This window comes from Aquarana catesbeiana, linkage group LG13, assembly GCF_042186555.1.
Source record: "Aquarana catesbeiana isolate 2022-GZ linkage group LG13, ASM4218655v1, whole genome shotgun sequence".
Lineage (NCBI taxonomy): Eukaryota > Metazoa > Chordata > Amphibia > Anura > Ranidae > Aquarana > Aquarana catesbeiana.
In genome coordinates, this window is record NC_133336.1 from 164,632,151 (window position 1) to 164,642,160 (window position 10,010).

The following is a 10,010-nucleotide window of genomic DNA, read 5'->3' on the forward strand; positions in this document are numbered from 1 at the left end:
GTCAAGAGGGTTGAGCGTGCCGTAAGAGATCGCCTACGGCCACATCACCCTGAAAGCGCCCGATCTCGTCTGATCTCGGAGGCTAAGCAGGGTCGGGCCTGGTTAGTACCTGGATGGGAGACCGCCTGGGAATACCAGGTGCCGTAGGCTTCTTTTTTTCTTGGAGTTCTGGACTTGCCCTGTTTTTTTTCCTCGTTTCCCATCTTGGCGCCGCCAAAGTCAAGAGGGTTGAGCGTGCCGTAAGAGATCGCCTACGGCCACATCACCCTGAAAGCGCCCGATCTCGTCTGATCTCGGAGGCTAAGCAGGGTCGGGCCTGGTTAGTACCTGGATGGGAGACCGCCTGGGAATACCAGGTGCCGTAGGCTTCTTTTTTTTGGGGGAGTTCTGGACTTGCCCTGTTTTTTTTCCTCGTTTCCCATCTTGGCGCCGCCAAGGTGAAGAGGGTTGAGCGTGCCGTTAGAGATCGCCTACGGCCACATCACCCTGAAAGCGCCCGATCTCGTCTGATCTCGGAGGCTAAGCAGGGTCGGGCCTGGTTAGTACCTGGATGGGAGACCGCCTGGGAATACCAGGTGCCGTAGGCTTCTTTTTTTGGGGGGCGTTCTGGACTTGCCCTGTTTTTTTTCCTCGTTTCCCATCTTGGCGCCGCCAAGGTCAAGAGGGTTGAGCGTGCCGTTAGAGATCGCCTACGGCCACATCACCCTGAAAGCGCCCGATCTCGTCTGATCTCGGAGGCTAAGCAGGGTCGGGCCTGGTTAGTACCTGGATGGGAGACCGCCTGGGAATACCAGGTGCCGTAGGCTTCTTTTTTTCTTGGATTTCTGGACTTGCCCTGTTTTTTTTCCTCGTTTCCCATCTTGGCGCCGCCAAAGTCAAGAGGGTTGAGCGTGCCGTAAGAGATCGCCTACGGCCACATCACCCTGAAAGCGCCCGATCTCGTCTGATCTCGGAGGCTAAGCAGGGTCGGGCCTGGTTAGTACCTGGATGGGAGACCGCCTGGGAATACCAGGTGCCGTAGGCTTCTTTTTTTCTTGGAGTTCTGGACTTGCCCTGTTTTTTTCCTCGTTTCCCATCTTGGTGCCGCCAAAGTCAAGAGGGTTGAGCGTGCCGTAAGAGATCGCCTACGGCCACATCACCCTGAAAGCGCCCGATCTCGTCTGATCTCGGAGGTTAAGCAGGGTCGGGCCTGGTTAGTACCTGAATGGGAGACCGCCTGGGAATACCAGGTGCCGTAGGCTTCTTTTTTTCTTGGATTTCTGGACTTGCCCTGTTTTTTTTCCTCGTTTCCCATCTTGGCGCCGCCAAGGTCAAGAGGGTTGAGCGTGCCGTTAGAGATCGCCTACGGCCACATCACCCTGAAAGCGCCCGATCTCGTCTGATCTCGGAGGCTAAGCAGGGTCGGGCCTGGTTAGTACCTGGATGGGAGACCGCCTGGGAATACCAGGTGCCGTAGGCTTCTTTTTTTCTTGGAGTTCTGGACTTGCCCTGTTTTTTTCCTCGTTTCCCATCTTGGTGCCGCCAAAGTCAAGAGGGTTGAGCGTGCCGTAAGAGATCGCCTACGGCCACATCACCCTGAAAGCGCCCGATCTCGTCTGATCTCGGAGGCTAAGCAGGGTCGGGCCTGGTTAGTACCTGGATGGGAGACCGCCTGGGAATACCAGGTGCCGTAGGCTTCTTTTTTTTGGGGGAGTTCTGGACTTGCCCTGTTTTTTTCCTCGTTTCCCATCTTGGCGCCGCCAAGGTCAAGAGGGTTGAGCGTGCCGTTAGAGATCGCCTACGGCCACATCACCCTGAAAGCGCCCGATCTCGTCTGATCTCGGAGGCTAAGCAGGGTCGGGCCTGGTTAGTACCTGGATGGGAGACCGCCTGGGAATACCAGGTGCCGTAGGCTTCTTTTTTTTGGGGGAGTTCTGGACTTGCCCTGTTTTTTTTCCTCGTTTCCCATCTTGGCGCCGCCAAGGTCAAGAGGGTTGAGCGTGCCGTTAGAGATCGCCTACGGCCACATCACCCTGAAAGCGCCCGATCTCGTCTGATCTCGGAGGCTAAGCAGGGTCGGGCCTGGTTAGTACCTGGATGGGAGACCGCCTGGGAATACCAGGTGCCGTAGGCTTCTTTTTTTGGGGGGCGTTCTGGACTTGCCCTGTTTTTTTTCCTCGTTTCCCATCTTGGCGCCGCCAAGGTCAAGAGGGTTGAGCGTGCCGTTAGAGATCGCCTACGGCCACATAACCCTGAAAGCGCCCGATCTCGTCTGATCTCGGAGGCTAAGCAGGGTCGGGCCTGGTTAGTACCTGGATGGGAGACCGCCTGGGAATACCAGGTGCCGTAGGCTTCTTTTTTTCTTGGATTTCTGGACTTGCCCTGTTTTTTTTCCTCGTTTCCCATCTTGGCGCCGCCAAGGTCAAGAGGGTTGAGCGTGCCGTTAGAGATCGCCTACGGCCACATCACCCTGAAAGCGCCCGATCTCGTCTGATCTCGGAGGCTAAGCAGGGTCGGGCCTGGTTAGTACCTGGATGGGAGACCGCCTGGGACTACCAAGTGCCGTAGGCTTCTTTTTTTCTTGGAGTTCTGGACTTGCCCTGTTTTTTTCCTCGTTTCCCATCTTGGTGCCGCCAAAGTCAAGAGGGTTGAGCGTGCCGTAAGAGATCGCCTACGGCCACATCACCCTGAAAGCGCCCGATCTCGTCTGATCTCGGAGGCTAAGCAGGGTCGGGCCTGGTTAGTACCTGGATGGGAGACCGCCTGGGAATACCAGGTGCCGTAGGCTTCTTTTTTTCTTGGAGTTCTGGACTTGCCCTGTTTTTTTTCCTCGTTTCCCATCTTGGCGCCGCCAAAGTCAAGAGGGTTGAGCGTGCCGTAAGAGATCGCCTACGGCCACATCACCCTGAAAGCGCCCGATCTCGTCTGATCTCGGAGGCTAAGCAGGGTCGGGCCTGGTTAGTACCTGGATGGGAGACCGCCTGGGAATACCAGGTGCCGTAGGCTTCTTTTTTTTGGGGGAGTTCTGGACTTGCCCTGTTTTTTTTCCTCGTTTCACATCTTGGCGCCGCCAAGGTCAAGAGGGTTGAGCGTGCCGTTAGAGATCGCCTACGGCCACATCACCCTGAAAGCGCCCGATCTCGTCTGATCTCGGAGGCTAAGCAGGGTCGGGCCTGGTTAGTACCTGGATGGGAGACCGCCTGGGAATACCAGGTGCCGTAGGCTTCTTTTTTTCTTGGATTTCTGGACTTGCCCTGTTTTTTTTCCTCGTTTCCCATCTTGGCGCCGCCAAAGTCAAGAGGGTTGAGCGTGCCGTAAGAGATCGCCTACGGCCACATCACCCTGAAAGCGCCCGATCTCGTCTGATCTCGGAGGCTAAGCAGGGTCGGGCCTGGTTAGTACCTGGATGGGAGACCGCCTGGGAATACCAGGTGCCGTAGGCTTCTTTTTTTCTTGGAGTTCTGGACTTGCCCTGTTTTTTTCCTCGTTTCCCATCTTGGTGCCGCCAAAGTCAAGAGGGTTGAGCGTGCCGTAAGAGATCGCCTACGGCCACATCACCCTGAAAGCGCCCGATCTCGTCTGATCTCGGAGGCTAAGCAGGGTCGGGCCTGGTTAGTACCTGGATGGGAGACCGCCTGGGAATACCAGGTGCCGTAGGCTTCTTTTTTTCTTGGATTTCTGGACTTTCCCTGTTTTTTTTCCTCGTTTCCCATCTTGGCGCCGCCAAGGTCAAGAGGGTTGAGCGTGCCGTTAGAGTTCGCCTACGGCCACATCACCCTGAAAGCGCCCGATCTCGTCTGATCTCGGAGGCTAAGCAGGGTCGGGCCTGGTTAGTACCTGGATGGGAGACCGCCTGGGAATACCAGGTGCCGTAGGCTTCTTTTTTTCTTGGAGTTCTGGACTTGCCCTGTTTTTTTCCTCGTTTCCCATCTTGGTGCCGCCAAAGTCAAGAGGGTTGAGCGTGCCGTAAGAGATCGCCTACGGCCACATCACCCTGAAAGCGCCCGATCTCGTCTGATCTCGGAGGCTAAGCAGGGTCGGGCCTGGTTAGTACCTGGATGGGAGACCGCCTGGGAATACCAGGTGCCGTAGGCTTCTTTTTTTTGGGGGAGTTCTGGACTTGCCCTGTTTTTTTCCTCGTTTCCCATCTTGGCGCCGCCAAGGTCAAGAGGGTTGAGCGTGCCGTTAGAGATCGCCTACGGCCACATCACCCTGAAAGCGCCCGATCTCGTCTGATCTCGGAGGCTAAGCAGGGTCGGGCCTGGTTAGTACCTGGATGGGAGACCGCCTGGGAATACCAGGTGCCGTAGGCTTCTTTTTTTTGGGGGAGTTCTGGACTTGCCCTGTTTTTTTTCCTCGTTTCCCATCTTGGCGCCGCCAAGGTCAAGAGGGTTGAGCGTGCCGTTAGAGATCGCCTACGGCCACATCACCCTGAAAGCGCCCGATCTCGTCTGATCTCGGAGGCTAAGCAGGGTCGGGCCTGGTTAGTACCTGGATGGGAGACCGCCTGGGAATACCAGGTGCCGTAGGCTTCTTTTTTTTGGGGGAGTTCTGGACTTGCCCTGTTTTTTTCCTCGTTTCCCATCTTGGCGCCGCCAAGGTCAAGAGGGTTGAGCGTGCCGTTAGAGATCGCCTACGGCCACATCACCCTGAAAGCGCCCGATCTCGTCTGATCTCGGAGGCTAAGCAGGGTCGGGCCTGGTTAGTACCTGGATGGGAGACCGCCTGGGAATACCAGGTGCCGTAGGCTTCTTTTTTTTGGGGGAGTTCTGGACTTGCCCTGTTTTTTTTCCTCGTTTCCCATCTTGGCGCCGCCAAGGTCAAGAGGGTTGAGCGTGCCGTTAGAGATCGCCTACGGCCACATCACCCTGAAAGCGCCCGATCTCGTCTGATCTCGGAGGCTAAGCAGGGTCGGGCCTGGTTAGTACCTGGATGGGAGACCGCCTGGGAATACCAGGTGCCGTAGGCTTCTTTTTTTCTTGGATTTCTGGACTTGCCCTGTTTTTTTTTCCTCGTTTCCCATCTTGGCGCCGCCAAGGTCAAGAGGGTTGAGCGTGCCGTTAGAGATCGCCTACGGCCACATCACCCTGAAAGCGCCCGATCTCGTCTGATCTCGGAGGCTAAGCAGGGTCGGGCCTGGTTAGTACCTGGATGGGAGACCGCCTGGGAATACCAGGTGCCGTAGGCTTCTTTTTTTCTTGGAGTTCTGGACTTGCCCTGTTTTTTTCCTCGTTTCCCATCTTGGTGCCGCCAAAGTCAAGAGGGTTGAGCGTGCCGTAAGAGATCGCCTACGGCCACATCACCCTGAAAGCGCCCGATCTCGTCTGATCTCGGAGGCTAAGCAGGGTCGGGCCTGGTTAGTACCTGGATGGGAGACCGCCTGGGAATACCAGGTGCCGTAGGCTTCTTTTTTTTGGGGGAGTTCTGGACTTGCCCTGTTTTTTTCCTCGTTTCCCATCTTGGCGCCGCCAAGGTCAAGAGGGTTGAGCGTGCCGTTAGAGATCGCCTACGGCCACATCACCCTGAAAGCGCCCGATCTCGTCTGATCTCGGAGGCTAAGCAGGGTCGGGCCTGGTTAGTACCTGGATGGGAGACCGCCTGGGAATACCAGGTGCCGTAGGCTTCTTTTTTTTGGGGGAGTTCTGGACTTGCCCTTTTTTTTTTCCTCGTTTCCCATCTTGGCGCCGCCAAGGTCAAGAGGGTTGAGCGTGCCGTTAGAGATCGCCTACGGCCACATCACCCTGAAAGCCCCCGATCTCGTCTGATCTCGGAGGCTAAGCAGGGTCGGGCCTGGTTAGTACCTGGATGGGAGACCGCCTGGGAATACCAGGTGCCGTAGGCTTCTTTTTTTGGGGGGCGTTCTGGACTTGCCCTGTTTTTTTTCCTCGTTTCCCATCTTGGCGCCGCCAAGGTCAAGAGGGTTGGGCGTGCCGTTAGAGATCGCCTACGGCCACATCACCCTGAAAGCGCCCGATCTCGTCTGATCTCGGAGGCTAAGCAGGGTCGGGCCTGGTTAGTACCTGGATGGGAGACCGCCTGGGAATACCAGGTGCCGTAGGCTTTTTTTTTTCTTGGAGTTCTGGACTTGCCCTGTTTTTTTCCTCGTTTCCCATCTTGGTGCCGCCAAAGTCAAGAGGGTTGAGCGTGCCGTAAGAGATCGCCTACGGCCACATCACCCTGAAAGCGCCCGATCTCGTCTGATCTCGGAGGCTAAGCAGGGTCGAGCCTGGTTAGTACCTGGATGGGAGACCGCCTGGGAATACCAGGTGCCGTAGGCTTCTTTTTTTCTTGGAGTTCTGGACTTGCCCTGTTTTTTTTCCTCGTTTCCCATCTTGGCGCCGCCAAAGTCAAGAGGGTTGAGCGTGCCGTAAGAGATCGCCTACGGCCACATCACCCTGAAAGCGCCCGATCTCGTCTGATCTCGGAGGCTAAGCAGGGTCGGGCCTGGTTAGTACCTGGATGGGAGACCGCCTGGGAATACCAGGTGCCGTAGGCTTCTTTTTTTTGGGGGAGTTCTGGACTTGCCCTGTTTTTTTTCCTCGTTTCCCATCTTGGCGCCGCCAAGGTCAAGAGGGTTGAGCGTGCCGTTAGAGATCGCCTACGGCCACATCACCCTGAAAGCGCCCGATCTCGTCTGATCTCGGAGGCTAAGCAGGGTCGGGCCTGGTTAGTACCTGGATGGGAGACCGCCTGGGAATACCAGGTGCCGTAGGCTTCTTTTTTTGGGGGGCGTTCTGGACTTGCCCTGTTTTTTTTCCTCGTTTCCCATCTTGGCGCCGCCAAGGTCAAGAGGGTTGAGCGTGCCGTTAGAGATCGCCTACGGCCACATCACCCTGAAAGCGCCCGATCTCGTCTGATCTCGGAGGCTAAGCAGGGTCGGGCCTGGTTAGTACCTGGATGGGAGACCGCCTGGGAATACCAGGTGCCGTAGGCTTCTTTTTTTCTTGGAGTTCTGGACTTGCCCTGTTTTTTTCCTCGTTTCCCATCTTGGTGCCGCCAAAGTCAAGAGGGTTGAGCGTGCCGTAAGAGATCGCCTACGGCCACATCACCCTGAAAGCGCCCGATCTCGTCTGATCTCGGAGGCTAAGCAGGGTCGGGCCTGGTTAGTACCTGGATGGGAGACCGCCTGGGAATACCAGGTGCCGTAGGCTTCTTTTTTTCTTGGATTTCTGGACTTGCCCTGTTTTTTTCCTCGTTTCCCATCTTGGCGCCGCCAAGGTCAAGAGGGTTGAGCGTGCCGTTAGAGATCGCCTACGGCCACATCACCCTGAAAGCGCCCGATCTCGTCTGATCTCGGAGGCTAAGCAGGGTCGGGCCTGGTTAGTACCTGGATGGGAGACCGCCTGGGAATACCAGGTGCCGTAGGCTTCTTTTTTTTGGGGGAGCTCTGGACTTGCCCTGTTTTTTTTCCTCGTTTCCCATCTTGGCGCCGCCAAGGTCAAGAGGGTTGAGCGTGCCGTTAGAGATTGCCTACGGCCACATCACCCTGAAAGCGCCCGATCTCGTCTGATCTCGGAGGCTAAGCAGGGTCGGGCCTGGTTAGTACCTGGATGGGAGACCGCCTGGGAATACCAGGTGCCGTAGGCTTCTTTTTTTGGGGGGCGTTCTGGACTTGCCCTGTTTTTTTTCCTCGTTTCCCATCTTGGCGCCGCCAAGGTCAAGAGGGTTGAGCGTGCCGTTAGAGATCGCCTACGGCCACATCACCCTGAAAGCGCCCGATCTCGTCTGATCTCGGAGGCTAAGCAGGGTCGGGCCTGGTTAGTACCTGGATGGGAGACCGCCTGGGAATACCAGGTGCCGTAGGCTTCTTTTTTTCTTGGATTTCTGGACTTGCCCTGTTTTTTTTCCTCGTTTCCCATCTTGGCGCCGCCAAGGTCAAGAGGGTTGAGCGTGCCGTTAGAGATCGCCTACGGCCACATCACCCTGAAAGCGCCCGATCTCGTCTGATCTCGGAGGCTAAGCAGGGTCGGGCCTGGTTAGTACCTGGATGGGAGACCGCCTGGGAATACCAGGTGCCGTAGGCTTCTTTTTTTCTTGGAGTTCTGGACTTGCCCTGTTTTTTTCCTCGTTTCCCATCTTGGTGCCGCCAAAGTCAAGAGGGTTGAGCGTGCCGTAAGAGATCGCCTACGGCCACATCACCCTGAAAGCGCCCGATCTCGTCTGATCTCGGAGGCTAAGCAGGGTCGTGCCTGGTTAGTACCTGGATGGGAGACCGCCTGGGAATACCAGGTGCCGTAGGCTTCTTTTTTTCTTGGAGTTCTGGACTTGCCCTGTTTTTTTTCCTCGTTTCCCATCTTGGCGCCGCCAAAGTCAAGAGGGTTGAGCGTGCCGTAAGAGATCGCCTACGGCCACATCACCCTGAAAGCGCCCGATCTCGTCTGATCTCGGAGGCTAAGCAGGGTCGGGCCTGGTTAGTACCTGGATGGGAGACCGCCTGGGAATACCAGGTGCCGTAGGCTTCTTTTTTTTGGGGGAGTTCTGGACTTGCCCTGTTTTTTTTCCTCGTTTCCCATCTTGGCGCCGCCAAGGTCAAGAGGGTTGAGCGTGCCGTTAGAGATCGCCTACGGCCACATCACCCTGAAAGCGCCCGATCTCGTCTGATCTCGGAGGCTAAGCAGGGTCGGGCCTGGTTAGTACCTGGATGGGAGACCGCCTGGGAATACCAGGTGCCGTAGGCTTCTTTTTTTGGGGGGCGTTCTGGACTTGCCCTGTTTTTTTTCCTCGTTTCCCATCTTGGCGCCGCCAAGGTCAAGAGGGTTGAGCGTGCTGTTAGAGATCGCCTACGGCCACATCACCCTGAAAGCGCCCGATCTCGTGTGATCTCGGAGGCTAAGCAGGGTCGGGCCTTGTTAGTACCTGGATGGGAGACCGCCTGGGAATACCAGGTGCCGTAGGCTTCTTTTTTTCTTGGATTTCTGGACTTGCCCTGTTTTTTTTCCTCGTTTCCCATCTTGGCGCCGCCAAAGTCAAGAGGGTTGAGCGTGCCGTAAGAGATCGCCTACGGCCACATCACCCTGAAAGCGCCCGATCTCGTCTGATCTCGGAGGCTAAGCAGGGTCGGGCCTGGTTAGTACCTGGATGGGAGACCGCCTGGGAATACCAGGTGCCGTAGGCTTCTTTTTTTCTTGGAGTTCTGGACTTGCCCTGTTTTTTTCCTCGTTTCCCATCTTGGTGCCGCCAAAGTCAAGAGGGTTGAGCGTGCCGTAAGAGATCGCCTACGGCCACATCACCCTGAAAGCGCCCGATCTCGTCTGATCTCGGAGGCTAAGCAGGGTCGGGCCTGGTTAGTACCTGGATGGGAGACCGCCTGGGAATACCAGGTGCCGTAGGCTTCTTTTTTTCTTGGATTTCTGGACTTGCCCTGTTTTTTTTCCTCGTTTCCCATCTTGGCGCCGCCAAGGTCAAGAGGGTTGAGCGTGCCGTTAGAGATCGCCTACGGCCACATCACCCTGAAAGCGCCCGATCTCGTCTGATCTCGGAGGCTAAGCAGGGTCGGGCCTGGTTAGTACCTGGATGGGAGACCGCCTGGGAATACCAGGTGCCGTAGGCTTCTTTTTTTCTTGGAGTTCTGGACTTGCCCTGTTTTTTTCCTCGTTTCCCATCTTGGTGCCGCCAAAGTCAAGAGGGTTGAGCGTGCCGTAAGAGATCGCCTACGGCCACATCACCCTGAAAGCGCCCGATCTCGTCTGATCTCGGAGGCTAAGCAGGGTCGGGCCTGGTTAGTACCTGGATGGGAGACCGCCTGGGAATACCAGGTGCCGTAGGCTTCTTTTTTTTGGGGGAGTTCTGGACTTGCCCTGTTTTTTTCCTCGTTTCCCATCTTGGCGCCGCCAAGGTCAAGAGGGTTGAGCGTGCCGTTAGAGATCGCCTACGGCCACATCACCCTGAAAGCGCCCGATCTCGTCTGATCTCGGAGGCTAAGCAGGGTCGGGCCTGGTTAGTACCTGGATGGGAGACCGCCTGGGAATACCAGGTGCCGTAGGCTTCTTTTTTTTGGGGGAGTTCTGGACTTGCCCTGTTTTTTTTCCTCG

General features: G+C 56.4%; 46 non-coding genes across 46 annotated transcripts; all 46 read left to right on the forward strand.

Annotated features, from left to right (window-relative positions):
* The first annotated feature begins 31 nt into the window (after positions 1–31).
* On the forward strand, positions 32–150 carry LOC141118176 (5S ribosomal RNA). Its single transcript, XR_012237560.1, has one exon. It is a non-coding gene; the product is annotated as a 5S ribosomal RNA (ribosomal RNA).
* Positions 151–249: 99 nt separating this feature from the next.
* On the forward strand, positions 250–368 carry LOC141118177 (5S ribosomal RNA). The gene has a single exon (XR_012237561.1). It is a non-coding gene; the product is annotated as a 5S ribosomal RNA (ribosomal RNA).
* Positions 369–468: 100 nt separating this feature from the next.
* On the forward strand, positions 469–587 carry LOC141118179 (5S ribosomal RNA). The gene has a single exon (XR_012237563.1). It is a non-coding gene; the product is annotated as a 5S ribosomal RNA (ribosomal RNA).
* Positions 588–687: 100 nt separating this feature from the next.
* LOC141118180 (5S ribosomal RNA) lies at positions 688–806 on the forward strand. The gene has a single exon (XR_012237564.1). It is a non-coding gene; the product is annotated as a 5S ribosomal RNA (ribosomal RNA).
* A 99-nt stretch (positions 807–905) lies between these two features.
* On the forward strand, positions 906–1,024 carry LOC141118181 (5S ribosomal RNA). The gene has a single exon (XR_012237565.1). It is a non-coding gene; the product is annotated as a 5S ribosomal RNA (ribosomal RNA).
* A 98-nt stretch (positions 1,025–1,122) lies between these two features.
* Positions 1,123–1,241, forward strand: LOC141119889 (5S ribosomal RNA). The gene has a single exon (XR_012239222.1). It is a non-coding gene; the product is annotated as a 5S ribosomal RNA (ribosomal RNA).
* A 99-nt stretch (positions 1,242–1,340) lies between these two features.
* On the forward strand, positions 1,341–1,459 carry LOC141118182 (5S ribosomal RNA). The gene has a single exon (XR_012237566.1). It is a non-coding gene; the product is annotated as a 5S ribosomal RNA (ribosomal RNA).
* Positions 1,460–1,557: 98 nt separating this feature from the next.
* On the forward strand, positions 1,558–1,676 carry LOC141118183 (5S ribosomal RNA). The gene has a single exon (XR_012237567.1). It is a non-coding gene; the product is annotated as a 5S ribosomal RNA (ribosomal RNA).
* A 99-nt stretch (positions 1,677–1,775) lies between these two features.
* LOC141118184 (5S ribosomal RNA) lies at positions 1,776–1,894 on the forward strand. The gene has a single exon (XR_012237568.1). It is a non-coding gene; the product is annotated as a 5S ribosomal RNA (ribosomal RNA).
* A 100-nt stretch (positions 1,895–1,994) lies between these two features.
* LOC141118185 (5S ribosomal RNA) lies at positions 1,995–2,113 on the forward strand. The gene has a single exon (XR_012237569.1). It is a non-coding gene; the product is annotated as a 5S ribosomal RNA (ribosomal RNA).
* A 100-nt stretch (positions 2,114–2,213) lies between these two features.
* On the forward strand, positions 2,214–2,332 carry LOC141120474 (5S ribosomal RNA). Its single transcript, XR_012239793.1, has one exon. It is a non-coding gene; the product is annotated as a 5S ribosomal RNA (ribosomal RNA).
* A 99-nt stretch (positions 2,333–2,431) lies between these two features.
* Positions 2,432–2,550, forward strand: LOC141120582 (5S ribosomal RNA). Its single transcript, XR_012239896.1, has one exon. It is a non-coding gene; the product is annotated as a 5S ribosomal RNA (ribosomal RNA).
* A 98-nt stretch (positions 2,551–2,648) lies between these two features.
* LOC141118186 (5S ribosomal RNA) lies at positions 2,649–2,767 on the forward strand. The gene has a single exon (XR_012237570.1). It is a non-coding gene; the product is annotated as a 5S ribosomal RNA (ribosomal RNA).
* Positions 2,768–2,866: 99 nt separating this feature from the next.
* On the forward strand, positions 2,867–2,985 carry LOC141118187 (5S ribosomal RNA). The gene has a single exon (XR_012237571.1). It is a non-coding gene; the product is annotated as a 5S ribosomal RNA (ribosomal RNA).
* Positions 2,986–3,085: 100 nt separating this feature from the next.
* Positions 3,086–3,204, forward strand: LOC141118188 (5S ribosomal RNA). The gene has a single exon (XR_012237572.1). It is a non-coding gene; the product is annotated as a 5S ribosomal RNA (ribosomal RNA).
* A 99-nt stretch (positions 3,205–3,303) lies between these two features.
* On the forward strand, positions 3,304–3,422 carry LOC141118190 (5S ribosomal RNA). The gene has a single exon (XR_012237574.1). It is a non-coding gene; the product is annotated as a 5S ribosomal RNA (ribosomal RNA).
* A 98-nt stretch (positions 3,423–3,520) lies between these two features.
* On the forward strand, positions 3,521–3,639 carry LOC141118191 (5S ribosomal RNA). Its single transcript, XR_012237575.1, has one exon. It is a non-coding gene; the product is annotated as a 5S ribosomal RNA (ribosomal RNA).
* A 99-nt stretch (positions 3,640–3,738) lies between these two features.
* On the forward strand, positions 3,739–3,857 carry LOC141118192 (5S ribosomal RNA). Its single transcript, XR_012237576.1, has one exon. It is a non-coding gene; the product is annotated as a 5S ribosomal RNA (ribosomal RNA).
* A 98-nt stretch (positions 3,858–3,955) lies between these two features.
* LOC141118193 (5S ribosomal RNA) lies at positions 3,956–4,074 on the forward strand. The gene has a single exon (XR_012237577.1). It is a non-coding gene; the product is annotated as a 5S ribosomal RNA (ribosomal RNA).
* Positions 4,075–4,173: 99 nt separating this feature from the next.
* Positions 4,174–4,292, forward strand: LOC141118194 (5S ribosomal RNA). Its single transcript, XR_012237578.1, has one exon. It is a non-coding gene; the product is annotated as a 5S ribosomal RNA (ribosomal RNA).
* Positions 4,293–4,392: 100 nt separating this feature from the next.
* LOC141118195 (5S ribosomal RNA) lies at positions 4,393–4,511 on the forward strand. The gene has a single exon (XR_012237579.1). It is a non-coding gene; the product is annotated as a 5S ribosomal RNA (ribosomal RNA).
* Positions 4,512–4,610: 99 nt separating this feature from the next.
* On the forward strand, positions 4,611–4,729 carry LOC141118196 (5S ribosomal RNA). The gene has a single exon (XR_012237580.1). It is a non-coding gene; the product is annotated as a 5S ribosomal RNA (ribosomal RNA).
* Positions 4,730–4,829: 100 nt separating this feature from the next.
* Positions 4,830–4,948, forward strand: LOC141118197 (5S ribosomal RNA). The gene has a single exon (XR_012237581.1). It is a non-coding gene; the product is annotated as a 5S ribosomal RNA (ribosomal RNA).
* A 100-nt stretch (positions 4,949–5,048) lies between these two features.
* LOC141118198 (5S ribosomal RNA) lies at positions 5,049–5,167 on the forward strand. The gene has a single exon (XR_012237582.1). It is a non-coding gene; the product is annotated as a 5S ribosomal RNA (ribosomal RNA).
* Positions 5,168–5,265: 98 nt separating this feature from the next.
* Positions 5,266–5,384, forward strand: LOC141118199 (5S ribosomal RNA). The gene has a single exon (XR_012237583.1). It is a non-coding gene; the product is annotated as a 5S ribosomal RNA (ribosomal RNA).
* A 99-nt stretch (positions 5,385–5,483) lies between these two features.
* Positions 5,484–5,602, forward strand: LOC141118201 (5S ribosomal RNA). The gene has a single exon (XR_012237585.1). It is a non-coding gene; the product is annotated as a 5S ribosomal RNA (ribosomal RNA).
* A 100-nt stretch (positions 5,603–5,702) lies between these two features.
* Positions 5,703–5,821, forward strand: LOC141119928 (5S ribosomal RNA). The gene has a single exon (XR_012239261.1). It is a non-coding gene; the product is annotated as a 5S ribosomal RNA (ribosomal RNA).
* Positions 5,822–5,921: 100 nt separating this feature from the next.
* LOC141118202 (5S ribosomal RNA) lies at positions 5,922–6,040 on the forward strand. The gene has a single exon (XR_012237586.1). It is a non-coding gene; the product is annotated as a 5S ribosomal RNA (ribosomal RNA).
* Positions 6,041–6,138: 98 nt separating this feature from the next.
* Positions 6,139–6,257, forward strand: LOC141120191 (5S ribosomal RNA). The gene has a single exon (XR_012239518.1). It is a non-coding gene; the product is annotated as a 5S ribosomal RNA (ribosomal RNA).
* A 99-nt stretch (positions 6,258–6,356) lies between these two features.
* LOC141118203 (5S ribosomal RNA) lies at positions 6,357–6,475 on the forward strand. The gene has a single exon (XR_012237587.1). It is a non-coding gene; the product is annotated as a 5S ribosomal RNA (ribosomal RNA).
* A 100-nt stretch (positions 6,476–6,575) lies between these two features.
* On the forward strand, positions 6,576–6,694 carry LOC141118204 (5S ribosomal RNA). Its single transcript, XR_012237588.1, has one exon. It is a non-coding gene; the product is annotated as a 5S ribosomal RNA (ribosomal RNA).
* A 100-nt stretch (positions 6,695–6,794) lies between these two features.
* Positions 6,795–6,913, forward strand: LOC141118205 (5S ribosomal RNA). The gene has a single exon (XR_012237589.1). It is a non-coding gene; the product is annotated as a 5S ribosomal RNA (ribosomal RNA).
* Positions 6,914–7,011: 98 nt separating this feature from the next.
* Positions 7,012–7,130, forward strand: LOC141118206 (5S ribosomal RNA). The gene has a single exon (XR_012237590.1). It is a non-coding gene; the product is annotated as a 5S ribosomal RNA (ribosomal RNA).
* A 98-nt stretch (positions 7,131–7,228) lies between these two features.
* On the forward strand, positions 7,229–7,347 carry LOC141118207 (5S ribosomal RNA). The gene has a single exon (XR_012237591.1). It is a non-coding gene; the product is annotated as a 5S ribosomal RNA (ribosomal RNA).
* Positions 7,348–7,447: 100 nt separating this feature from the next.
* LOC141118208 (5S ribosomal RNA) lies at positions 7,448–7,566 on the forward strand. The gene has a single exon (XR_012237592.1). It is a non-coding gene; the product is annotated as a 5S ribosomal RNA (ribosomal RNA).
* Positions 7,567–7,666: 100 nt separating this feature from the next.
* LOC141118209 (5S ribosomal RNA) lies at positions 7,667–7,785 on the forward strand. Its single transcript, XR_012237593.1, has one exon. It is a non-coding gene; the product is annotated as a 5S ribosomal RNA (ribosomal RNA).
* Positions 7,786–7,884: 99 nt separating this feature from the next.
* Positions 7,885–8,003, forward strand: LOC141118210 (5S ribosomal RNA). Its single transcript, XR_012237594.1, has one exon. It is a non-coding gene; the product is annotated as a 5S ribosomal RNA (ribosomal RNA).
* A 98-nt stretch (positions 8,004–8,101) lies between these two features.
* LOC141119990 (5S ribosomal RNA) lies at positions 8,102–8,220 on the forward strand. Its single transcript, XR_012239323.1, has one exon. It is a non-coding gene; the product is annotated as a 5S ribosomal RNA (ribosomal RNA).
* Positions 8,221–8,319: 99 nt separating this feature from the next.
* LOC141118212 (5S ribosomal RNA) lies at positions 8,320–8,438 on the forward strand. The gene has a single exon (XR_012237596.1). It is a non-coding gene; the product is annotated as a 5S ribosomal RNA (ribosomal RNA).
* A 100-nt stretch (positions 8,439–8,538) lies between these two features.
* On the forward strand, positions 8,539–8,657 carry LOC141118213 (5S ribosomal RNA). Its single transcript, XR_012237597.1, has one exon. It is a non-coding gene; the product is annotated as a 5S ribosomal RNA (ribosomal RNA).
* Positions 8,658–8,757: 100 nt separating this feature from the next.
* On the forward strand, positions 8,758–8,876 carry LOC141120549 (5S ribosomal RNA). Its single transcript, XR_012239865.1, has one exon. It is a non-coding gene; the product is annotated as a 5S ribosomal RNA (ribosomal RNA).
* A 99-nt stretch (positions 8,877–8,975) lies between these two features.
* Positions 8,976–9,094, forward strand: LOC141118214 (5S ribosomal RNA). The gene has a single exon (XR_012237598.1). It is a non-coding gene; the product is annotated as a 5S ribosomal RNA (ribosomal RNA).
* Positions 9,095–9,192: 98 nt separating this feature from the next.
* LOC141118215 (5S ribosomal RNA) lies at positions 9,193–9,311 on the forward strand. Its single transcript, XR_012237599.1, has one exon. It is a non-coding gene; the product is annotated as a 5S ribosomal RNA (ribosomal RNA).
* Positions 9,312–9,410: 99 nt separating this feature from the next.
* LOC141118216 (5S ribosomal RNA) lies at positions 9,411–9,529 on the forward strand. Its single transcript, XR_012237600.1, has one exon. It is a non-coding gene; the product is annotated as a 5S ribosomal RNA (ribosomal RNA).
* Positions 9,530–9,627: 98 nt separating this feature from the next.
* Positions 9,628–9,746, forward strand: LOC141118217 (5S ribosomal RNA). The gene has a single exon (XR_012237601.1). It is a non-coding gene; the product is annotated as a 5S ribosomal RNA (ribosomal RNA).
* A 99-nt stretch (positions 9,747–9,845) lies between these two features.
* Positions 9,846–9,964, forward strand: LOC141118218 (5S ribosomal RNA). Its single transcript, XR_012237602.1, has one exon. It is a non-coding gene; the product is annotated as a 5S ribosomal RNA (ribosomal RNA).
* The last annotated feature ends 46 nt before the right edge of the window (positions 9,965–10,010 follow it).